The sequence below is a fragment of the Macrobrachium nipponense genome, chromosome 35 (assembly GCF_015104395.2).
Source record: "Macrobrachium nipponense isolate FS-2020 chromosome 35, ASM1510439v2, whole genome shotgun sequence".
Lineage (NCBI taxonomy): Eukaryota > Metazoa > Arthropoda > Malacostraca > Decapoda > Palaemonidae > Macrobrachium > Macrobrachium nipponense.
This window is the reverse complement of record NC_061096.1, coordinates 13497774-13509517: the sequence shown is the minus strand read 5'-3', so window position 1 is coordinate 13509517 and position 11744 is coordinate 13497774.

Here is an 11744-nt window from a genome sequence, read left to right as displayed (position 1 = left end):
ACATGCTAAAAAAAAAAAAAAAAAAAAAAAAAAAAAGTAGCTACTCAACACTTGCAATCGCTATCGCTGGAAAAGGCTCAGGAAAAACGAAGACATGATCACTTTTTTTTTTTTACTCGATATAATTTAAGTTTACAAACAAATTGAATAGCATTTTTTTTAATTCTCCGTGATTTTTAATATATCTTATTCTACGATATTAAAATCAATATTTTCGCATTTCTTAAGTCGTAATACAATGTCTTCTACAATTTTTTGGGTTTCAAGAGAAGTCTTAACTGGAAGAGAAGTTTTAACTGGAAGAGAAGTCTTAACTGGAAACGGGCTCCTTTCTGACGGCCCAGCACTGCCCGGTCCTAACGCCATTCAAATGCAAGTATCTCCAAAATCATAGAAAGCAAAAGAAAAATTCTTTCGGCAGATAAAACCTTACGTTTTTCAATTTCATCCCATAAAAGATTTTTTGAAGACTATTTGAAATGCAATGGCAATGACAGTAATTACGTAGCAGAGAGTTCCGAGATACCTAGTTAACCCTTTGATGGTTTAACTTGAAGTTTCGCGAGTTATTGCCTGTAGGGCGTCCTGTTGGTCTTTAATAATTTTTTTACACAGTTTATCCTTTCTTCCTGTATAAGTTACAAAACAATTTTTTGTGCAAATGTTTTAGAAAATGAATGGGAGATATCATACTATATTAGAAAATGGATGGTGGGTATCATACTATAGTAGAAAATGGATGGTAGATATCATACTAAAGTAGAAAATGGATGGTGAGTATCATACTATATTAGAAAATGGATGGTAGATATCATACTTTAGTAGAAAATGCATGGTAGATATCATATTATGGTAGAAAATGGATGGTGGGGATCATACTGTAGTAGAAAATGGATGGTAGATACAATACTATAGTAGAAAATGGATGGTAGATATCATACTATAGTAGAAAATGGATGGTAGATATCATTCTATAGTAGAAAATGGATGGTAGATATACTATAGTAGAAAATGGATGTTGGATATCATACTATAGTAGAAAATGGAAGGTAGATATCATACTATAGTAGAAAATGGATGGTAGATATCATACTATAGTAGAAAATGGATGGTGGGTATCATGCTATATTAGAAAATGGATGGTAGATATCATACATTAGTAGAACATCGATGGTAGATATATTATGGTAGAAAATGGATGGTGGATATCACACTGTAGTAGAAAATGGGTGGTAGATACAATACTATAGTAGAAAATGGATGGTAGATATCATACTACAGAAAAAAATGGATGGTAGATATACTATAGTAGAAAATGGATGGTGAGTATCATAATCAGAAAATGAATGGTAGATATCATACTGTAATAGAATATGGATGGTAGATATCATGCTATAGCAGATAATGGATGGAGGGTATCATACTATAGTAGAAAATGGATGGTAGATATACTATAACAGCACCAAAAACAAAAGACTAAATAAAGATAATGACCCTAAAGAAATATTAGTCCTCTGTATCAATCTCCGAACTTTGCTGGGGGTCACTCACTATCCAGGAAAGTTCCAATGTTGGTTGACATACATACTTTTAGAGGACTTCCAAGAGGCAGGTGGTCCACCATTGATCGTTACAAATTTTATTTGTATTCAGTATCGACAAACTGTCAGATCGCCAATACTACAGGACAAGGGGAAAGTAGAAGCAAGAGTACTATATATATCAATCTAAAATGAGTCTAGGAAATCGAATACATGATATACCAAACCATGTGATAAAAGTAAAATCAAAACAGTATGGTGTTCCAAAGTAGTGTTACAGTCTTAAATGTGCAAGGATCGACATTTCGGAAACTGTCGGAAACACTATCCTCCTGAAGTCTTACTTGTAGGGGAATGTAAGACCTCTGGTCCCGTGACACCTCAGCAGAATACAAAATACAATGCACTAAGTTAAAAGTGCAAACTGTAATGGCTATTGTGGACATTTGGTATGAACATGCAGTACGAAATCTTCAAACGGTTATCCAAATTATAAAAAAAAATTGTTGGAATAAAACGGAAATAATATTTCCAGAGTCAGGCAGGCAAGCAAATCGGGATGTCAAGATACTGTCGCTGGCATAACAACTGGATGCAAATAAATACAGATCTAATGTAACAAAAGATATGAAGTATGATGCACTCATAACCTTTGTAATAATGTATAAGAAGATTTATAAAAACATCACAACTTTTTAAGAGCAATTGACGTAAAAGCTAATAGCAGCAAAGTCCAAGACCAATAGAGACTCAAAACAAACGTTGATATGGGGTAAGAACTCATTCAAAGCCGACACATTATCCAGTCGCCAGGCCGGAGGGTCAAGTCAAATTAAGCACCACTGTAATGAGGCTTTCCTCGATAAACGTTAGTGGCTCGTTTTTTGTTTGTTTACCTGTCCCCGGAGAAGTATACCTTCATTTACCTCTCTTTGCATAGTTAAGTCTGACTTATATTGGGAGTTGGAATGGAATTATTGCTATAGTAAGATGTGGCCATTTGTATAACTTATGTTGAATACATGAGAGAGAGAGAGAGAGAGAGAGAGAGAGAGAGAGAGAGAGAGAGAGCCTTTGTGATGAAGGATGAAGAGTGAAAGGAAAAGGAGAAAAGCAGCAGTAACAAAGTTCAGAATGTAAAAGCTCCTTTTTGTTGTCTGTGTCTTATTATTACTTTTTTTTTTTTCAGTGAGAACCGCAACTGCCCGTCAACGCAAATAGTTTGACTTCAAAACGAAACCAGAGGAATTCGGTAATAATTTACAGCCAAAATAGTCCCAACCAACTAAGGTTACTTTTCTGTTTCAGACGTTATAATGACTACTGTTTAATAGATTTCAATGAAAAGCAAATTTCATGAAAAGTGAACCGAATTTTACAACTTCGCCTAAACTATTAACCTTGCGTTATATAGGCTATATAAGTATGATAGATAAGATAAATAGAAAATCATGTGAACTATGTTAACAAATATATTGAGGCATTACTATGATCGAAGAGCAAAAATAAGGAAAATATATATAAGAAAAAAAAAACATGGGAACAGTGGCTCTCGAAGGTAGCCGCCCCTTCTGGGAACGTTCCCAGCTATCAAAGCGACTGGTATACAAGGGATGCACGACGGCTGGCCAACCCAAATAAACCTATGTTTTAGTTCAGCCGTTTCTTAGACAAGATTAACCTTGAAGGTGACGAGTAAAATGAAACAAAATACGTGAAGTAGCCTACTGTTGTCGCTGAAGTAACTAAATGCTAAAGATTGGAACTTTTATAAAAATAACTTTACACCAAATTTTGAAGAGTATGTAACTACTATGTAACACTGTACCACTGAATATAACGAACGAAGAATAAACAACTGGGCTAATACTATGGCCTAATAGCTGTAAAAAGCAAAACCCCCTAACGAAATGCCAAACTAGCAACTGCCGAACGATCTCTTGGCAGTTAGGAACAAAATAAAATAAGTTTTACAGTAAAGTGAAACGAATTATAAAAAAAATAAATTAAGGTAAGTCTAGGCAATAACTCCGAACGGACTGCAAGGAACGTTCCCGCGAATACACCGTGTTTAGTACTAGCCCCCGAGGGTTAATTACAGTCGAACCCAAAAGATAACGGCAAATTCTTAATAAGCAACCAAATACTATAGGAAACTGTAATTTCCAAAGAAATGCCCGACGCGGAGTTATTACCTAGATGAACCTAAATGAATATAATGAAAAAACTAGCGTGCATCTAAAATTTTCATAATAATGAATATGTGGCAGGGTTTCAACACAATTCTGTTTGTTGACCCTTACCTGTAGAATGAAGAGAGGTGGCTGAGGTGTAGTAAGTAGACATGATGCAACTAAACATCACATCGGTGAGACGAGGATCAACCGTAGAGCATCACTCAGTCAGTTTTGCCAGAATAAAAACCCCTCAAAAATACGTTGTCTTTCAGACGAGGGCACTGGAAACCACTCGTATGCACAAACACTGCCCTATTGGAATATCTCCACCGTAATCTAGGCAACTGTTGCACGACTGATGTGGAAGCAGACATGCACCTACGTCCAAATAGTAGCAAAACAATCTTCAACATGGTTCACTCTCTTTGGCAATGTAGCCGTAAGACAACACGGGTGCTGAAAGTGAAATAATTAAAACCACCATAATCAGTAGGCTATGTATCCACCATTCTGCCAAGTCAAGGAGCGGCTCCCATCGAGTTACGAGTCACGCAAGCTCTCACAGCCTGCCTCCTCTCTGGACGCTCCTCAAACTTGTTTTCTTGAAACCGCTGGTTAAACCAGAAGCAAAAGAAGTGTAACATGTAAGAGGGAGTTAACTATTCACTAAATATGAAGAAACTAAGGTTAAGAAAATCTTAAGTCACGGCGAAACAGTGACTCACACTGTTTTGCTGTGTACTACTAGCTCCTGGGGGATCAAATTTCCCGCAAGATGTATTTCGCCACTTGCCTTAAATTTCAGGAAGATTTATAGATATATATATAAATATATATATATATATATGTATATATATATATATATATATATATATATATATATATGTGTGTGTGTGTGTGTGTGTGTGTGTGTGTGTGTGTGTGTGGTTTAATATCCACCTCACAATGCCTTACGAATAACTTACACACTACAGGAATTATGAGTGATAAATGCTTTGTTCTCAGCAGAATTCGAACTGTCACCGTCTATCGAAACAACGATGGACAGTGATTCTGACCACTCAGCTATCGAGAGATGTCCAGAACCTAATGCACATATTCGCCTCCCTGAGTTGTTCATGAAGATGAAACTCGGTTCAAGGAACACATCGGACGAGATAGCCAGTGATGTAGATCCCTTCTCATATAAATTGGGAAAATTACTTTTGAAGGGAACTCGGCTTCAACCTTAAGCACTATCTAATTGGCTCTAATTTTATTTGTGAAGAATCGAGAAACAGTTACGGTTCATTTTAATTCACGCCTCTTAATAACGTGGCAAAAGCGAAGCAAATTGTTTGGCTATGGGGATTTGGATAAGTGTCAATAGATATGGAAAGCATAAATCTGCTATTCCGAACCTTCTGTACACATTATAAAATCTAAATTAAGTAACTAAAGACAGTTAGTGCACGAAAGTAAATATGGAACGTTTGATGTCCACAGCTCAGCAGAACATTGATGAAATTTCCATGAAAAGAAAGTAACAATATTGAAGTGGGAAGCTTTCATCAGTAAGGGATTGTTTCCTGCACGTTATTGTGCACAAAAGGCAAGAGTGGCGTTATATGTGATGCTTCACCACCAAGTAAGGGTTGATTGGCTAATTGTGTCAGTCATTTCTGCATATTGAATTATTGATCCCAAATGAAGCTCGAATTTCCACTTCAGGAAAGTGGAAGTCTTACGCATAACTGGCTTCACAGACCTTTCGTTTCTTTTTTTTTTTTGTATGGTGTTTTTACGTTGCACGGAACCAGTGGTTATTCAGCAACAGGACCAACGGCTTTATGTGACTTCCGAACCACGTCGAGAGTGAACTTCTATCACCAGAAATACACATCTCTTACTCCTCAATGGAATGGCCGAGAATCGAACCCGCGACCACCGAAGTGGGACGCTAATACCATACCAACCACGCCGCTGAGGCGATTACAGACCTTTTTTCACTCACCTTCATCGGAAGGAATCCTCTTCAGGGAGGCCATCGACAGGGAAGTTTCTGCTTCATCTTTCTAAAGGGAATTCCAAAAGCCTCAAGGAATTCATTCAGTCTCATGACTTCCAGAGTCTTCTCTTTCAGGAACGATGGTGCTCATACACGACTCTAAAACAATTCCCTTTGTGTCTTTATTTCTATTCTTATCTATTTATTTATTCATTTGGCACATTACAGAGGTGCTGTAGTGCCTCATTGCTCAGTACTTGGAGTCGTTCCCTCCCGTTGGTAAAAATCACTTAAAACATTCTTCCTCCGGTAATGTTATGGATGTGAATGCACTTTACTTTAAAACAGGTAATAGTGATACTATGAAGTAACGCGTTCTTTTTACTTATTCCGTGCTCAATTGGTGTTCATTTACGTAAAGATTAACTTAATTTCCTTTATCTTTATTTGTAAATCAATAGACTTGTCTCTGTTTCTCTATATTTTCTCAGACTAGTATGTTAATCTGCGAATAATAATAATATAATAATAATAATAATAATAATAATAATAATAATAATATTATTATTATTTTTTTTTTTTTTTTTTTTTTTTTTTTGTTTTTTTGTTTTTTTTTTTTTTTTTTTTTTGCTCTATCACAGTCCTCACAGTACCACTGGGTGGTATTTATAGTGTGGGGTTCCGGGTTGCATCCTGCCTCCTTAGGAGTCCATCACTTTTCTTACTATGTGTGCCGTTTCTAGGATCACACTCTTCTGCATGAGCCCGGAGCTACTTCAGCCTCTAGTTTTTCCAGATTCCTTTTCAGGGATCTTGGGATCGTGCCTAGTGCTCCTATGATTATGGGTACGATTTCCACTGGCATATCCCATATCCTTCTTATTTCTATTTTCAGATCTTGATACTTATCCATTTTTTCCTCTCTTTCTCTTCAACTCTGGTGTCCCATGGTATTGCGACATCAATGAGTGATACTCTCTTCTTGACTTTGTCAATCAACGTCACGTCTGGTCTGTTTGCACGTATCACCCTATCCGTTCTGATACCATAGTCCAGAGGATCTTTGCCTGATCGTTTTTCTATCACTCCTTCAGGTTGGTGCTCGTACCACTTATTACTGCAAGGTAGCTGATGTTTCTTGCACAGGCTCCAGTGGAGGGCTTTTGCCACTGAATCATGCCTCTTTTTGTACTGGTTCTGTGCAAGTGCCGGGCATTCACTTGCTATGTGGTTTATGGTTACATTTTTCGTATTGCACTTCCTACATATGGGAGAGATGTTATTTCCGTCTATCATACTTTGAACATATCTGGTTCTTAGGGCCTGATCTTGTGCCGCTGTTATCATTCCTTCAGTTTCCTTCTTTAGCTCTCCCCTTTGTAGCCATTGCCAATTGTCATCGCTGGCTAGTTCTTTAGTCTGTCTCATGTATTGTCCGTGCATTGGTTTGTTGTGCCATTCCTCTGTTCTTTCTGTCTTTCTCCTGTCTCTGTATATTTCTGGGTCTTCGTCTCCTTTTATTAGTCCTTCTTCCCATGCACTCTTTAGCCACTCGTCTTCACTGGTTTTCAGATATTGCCCCAGTGCTCTGTTTTCGATGTTGACGCAGTCCTCTATACTTAGTAGTCTCTCCCTCCTTCCTTTCGTGTTATGTATAGTCTGTCCGTATTTGCTCTTGGGTGTAGTGCTTTGTGTATTGTCATTTGTTTCCTGGTTTTCTGATCTATGCTGCGGAGTTCTGCCTTCGTCCATTCCACTATTCCTGCGCTGTATCTGATTACTGGCACTGCCCATGTGTTTATGGCTTTTATCATATTTCCGGCGTTGAGTTTTGACTTGAGTATTCTTTCCTGATCGTGTCCTTCATCTCTTGGTGTTTTATATCTCCTCCTTCCATTATTCCCAGGTATTTGTATCCTGTCTCATCTATGTGTTTGATGTTGCTCCCATCTGGTAGCTTTATCCCTTCAGTTCTCGTTACTTTGCCTTTTTGTATGTTGACTAAGGCGCATTTTTCTATTCCAAACTCCATCCTGATGTCCCCAGATACAATCCTTACAGTGTGGATTAGGGTATCTATTTCCTTGATGCTCTTACCATACAGCTTGATGTCGTCCATGAACATCAGATGGTTGATTTTGTTGCCTCTTTTCTTGAGTTGGTACCCGACATCCATCTTCTGTAGTACTTTTGTCATGGGAATCATGGCTACTACGAAGAGTAGTGGGGACAGTGAGTCACCATGGAAGATCCCTCTCCTGATATTAACCTCTGCTAGTCTTTTTCCAGAGCTTGTAAGTATTGTATTCCAGTTGCGCATTGTATTTTTGAGGAAGCTGATGGTATTTTCCTCTGCCCCATATATTTTCAGGCATTCTATTAGCCATGTGTGTGGTATCATGTCGAAGGCTTTCTTATAGTCTATCCATGCCATGCTTAGGTTGGTTTTCCTTCTCCTACTGTTCTTCATTACCATTTTGTCTATCAGGAGCTGGTCTTTTGTGCCCCTACACTTCCTTCTGCAGCCTTTCTGTTGGTGGGGGATGGTGTTTGTCTCCTCTAGGTAGTTGTATAGCCTTTCACTGATGATACCTGTTAGTAACTTCCACATTATTATAGTTACTGGCTATATTTCCCTTACTCTTGTCTTTTTGTACTAAGGATGTTCTTCCTGTGGTCATCCATTTGGGTGCTTGGTGATTTGAGATACAATGCTGGAGTTGTTCTGCTATTCGTGGGTGTAGGGCCTTGAAGTTTTGAGCCAGTATCCATGGGGGGGGGGGGGGGGGGGGGGGGGACTTCATCGGGACCTGGGGCTTTCCAGTTTGGCATTTTTTGTTTTTTTTCTTTAGTTGGTGTCTGACTGTCTGTCGTGATGTTCTTCCTGAATTCCTGTTTTATTCTCCCTGTTTCTTCTTCCTTGACTTCCTGGAGCCATGTTGCATGTTTGTTGTGTGATACCGGATTGCTCCATATGTTTTCCCAGAGTCTCTTACTTGATTCGGCTTCAGGAATTTCTGGTGGTTGTCTTCCCCTCTTAGTTGGCTGTATAGTCTTTTCTGGTTGGTTCCGAATAGTTTGTTCTGTTGGTATCCCTTATTCCTGTTCATGTACCGTTGGATCTTGTGTGCTTTGGCCTTAAGCTCTGTTTTACATCTTCTATTGTATTGTTTTAGTCCCCTCTCTTGTACTTTGTATTTCTCGTTGAGTTCCTCCCTTGTTTTCTTGCTTCTTAGCCTTTTTTCTGCCATCTCTTTCAGTTTACTCAAGTCAGATCTCATCACCATGATTTGCTGTTTTGGTTTCTGTTGGTGTTGGTGTTCGAATCCCCATCAGTTCTGCTACTAATCTTGCTCCTGCATATGTCAAGTTATTTGTTTCTGTGATACTGGTGGTGTGTATTAGGCCCATTATTTCATTTGACCTCACTTGTTTTCTCCCTTAATTTCTTGGTGTTGTAGGCTTTCATGGAGGGGATCTTTGTTCTCTCTGTATCTGGCTCCATCCATTGTCTAAAATCTTTTCTACCCATTCCGTCCTCTCTGTTACTTCGTCGGTGTTTCTTCGTGTGTCGTTGTTTGATACCTCATCCTCCCTGTCGTCTTCTGTGGCATCGTCTCTCAGTTCGTCTTCGTGTAATTCGTTGTCGTGTGACATTTCCCTTTCCAGTTCTTCTCTTTCTGTTGGGGAGAGCCAGTTCTTTTTCTTTATGTTCCTTACTTGGTCTGCCAGCCTCTGCTCTGTTTGGGGGGTGTTATTCCTCTCATTCCAGATGTTGACCAATCTTCTTCTATATCCTCTCTCCGTCGGGTTGCTTCTGATGTAGCATCTCCATATTTCCTTATTTTCTTCTCTTGTCCATTTCTTCCTTTTTGCCTCTGTAGCTCCAATCTCAGGCTGTTCATTACTGTCGTTGTGGTGATCAGTTGCTGGATGACGACCTCCAAGTACCTGACCGTCTTCCCCTACAATTGGGTTGAATACCTGGTTGCCGGACGAAGCTCCTCTGTTGCCAGAGGTTCCATTTACGTCGTTGTCGTTTATTCCATCATTTCTTTCCATCATTGCTGAGTTTTGCTATTTAACCCATAGCTGGACCCTACCCCATCAGGGATAGGTACTCATTTACAGCTGAGTAGACTGAGGAAATTATGGTAAAGATCCTTTCCCAAGGAATCAACGCCGAGAGAGCGGTCACCCATCCAACGACTGACCAGCCCCAATGTTGCTTAACTTGACTTAAGTCTATTGACGACCTAACCCACTCCTCCACGGCGCCACATTTATTATTATTATTATTATTATTATTATTATTATTATTATTATTATTATTATTATTATTATTATTATTATTATTATTATTATTATTATTATTATATTTACAGGCACAGATTTAACGCTCTTAGACAACTAAAGTTACTCAGCCAAATAAACCCAAAGTACATCGTTGTGACATGTAAACAAACAATAAGGAATAATTGGCAATAGTGACAGACACCTTACATAGACTTCCATCCCTTGTTCAAGACTTTCAAGTTGGTTCCTACCATTGCAGTTCTTCGATGCTTAAGCTTATAAATGAATATGCATTGCTTATGTGTGTTTACATTAGGTGGAGGGATTTTGTTTTCGTTCCTTGATTTTTCCACAAAGGAAAAGTAACGAATGAACTTTTTCTTCTCCATTTTAACAGAAAATCGAAATGAGCAGAGCTGATTTAGTTTCGTCCAGGAATACTGGCATCGAGTGAAAATTTCTGAAGCTAGCAGCGTGAACAGAATATCTGATCTGAAACGTCGGGTTAGGTAATCGTTGGGTAAAGTAGACTGGGATTTCTCTCCCTTTCGAAATCTTGGTCTGCTGCACACTTTGCGAAAACCCTGCGTGCGATACTTGTGAATCGTGTTAAGGGGTGCTTCCGGTGAGTATGGGAATCTACACGAAATGAAATGCTAGTGGCTATGGTATTTGGAACCTCACAAGTTCTAGCAGATGAATCTCGTTGCGTTAATGTAGGTCAGTTTGGTCAAAATTTGTTGGGTTCGCAATCATTAACTCGTAAATATCTAAACGTTAGAGGCTATTTTGGCTTCTAGAAAAGGCTCTGTGATTTACATGGTAGAAGAATGAACTGAAAAATACAGAACGTCAGCGATGTTAGATTCTGCTGAATGAAAAATAATAATTTCCAATATGTAGATTCAAACGTTCCCGGGACTGGAAAAACATTTTTTCATGACTGAGCTTTAGCGGCAAAAACACTGAGTAAGAACGGAAACTGCCATTTTGGCGTCAGACCTTTAGTTCATAGTCTAATTTCCCAAGACATCTCTGCCAAATGCTAATAATTTCTTTAATCCTTCTACTATCATAGACCTTTTGATTTATTCAAGTTGACAGATTTGAAATCTCTCCTTTGTAACAGAGTGGTTGCGATTCAAACACAGGTTAGATGTTGGAATTCTTTATTATTATTATTATTCCCTTATCAAGTGTTGGACACGTAGCGTAACAAACCCGTGTCTTAGGGGTGGGGGAACTTGGGGCCTAGAAGGGACGAGCAAGCGTTAGCGTTACTGTTACCAAAAGAAGAATGAAAGAAAAACGGAAGAACAGAAATAGCAAAAGCAGTCCAGAGTAATGAAGAAGCAGACGATGAAGTCGGGAGGAAGTGAACTGTCACTCAGGGCGCTTCAAAGGAATACGAAGTCTCAGTGCGACAAGCTGGACTAGACAGAAAGAAGTACTATACAGGAGGAAAGGAAGCAAAGAGGACACACGAATGAAGGTGAAGGCAAAGCAACTGCACTGGAGGAAAAGGTAACAGTAACAACCGACCTGCATTGTACCCTCCTGTCCAAGAACCACTCCTGGCAGTGGTAGCCTGTGGTAGCATAATACATAATAATTGATCTCTACGAATCCGTTAGGATTTTGTTTTACAAGATGAAAACCCAGTATTGTGCAAAGGTGGTAAGGGGGGTCACTCGTATCAATTTATGAGTCTCAAATCACTTTACCTCAACAAGCATATTAGCA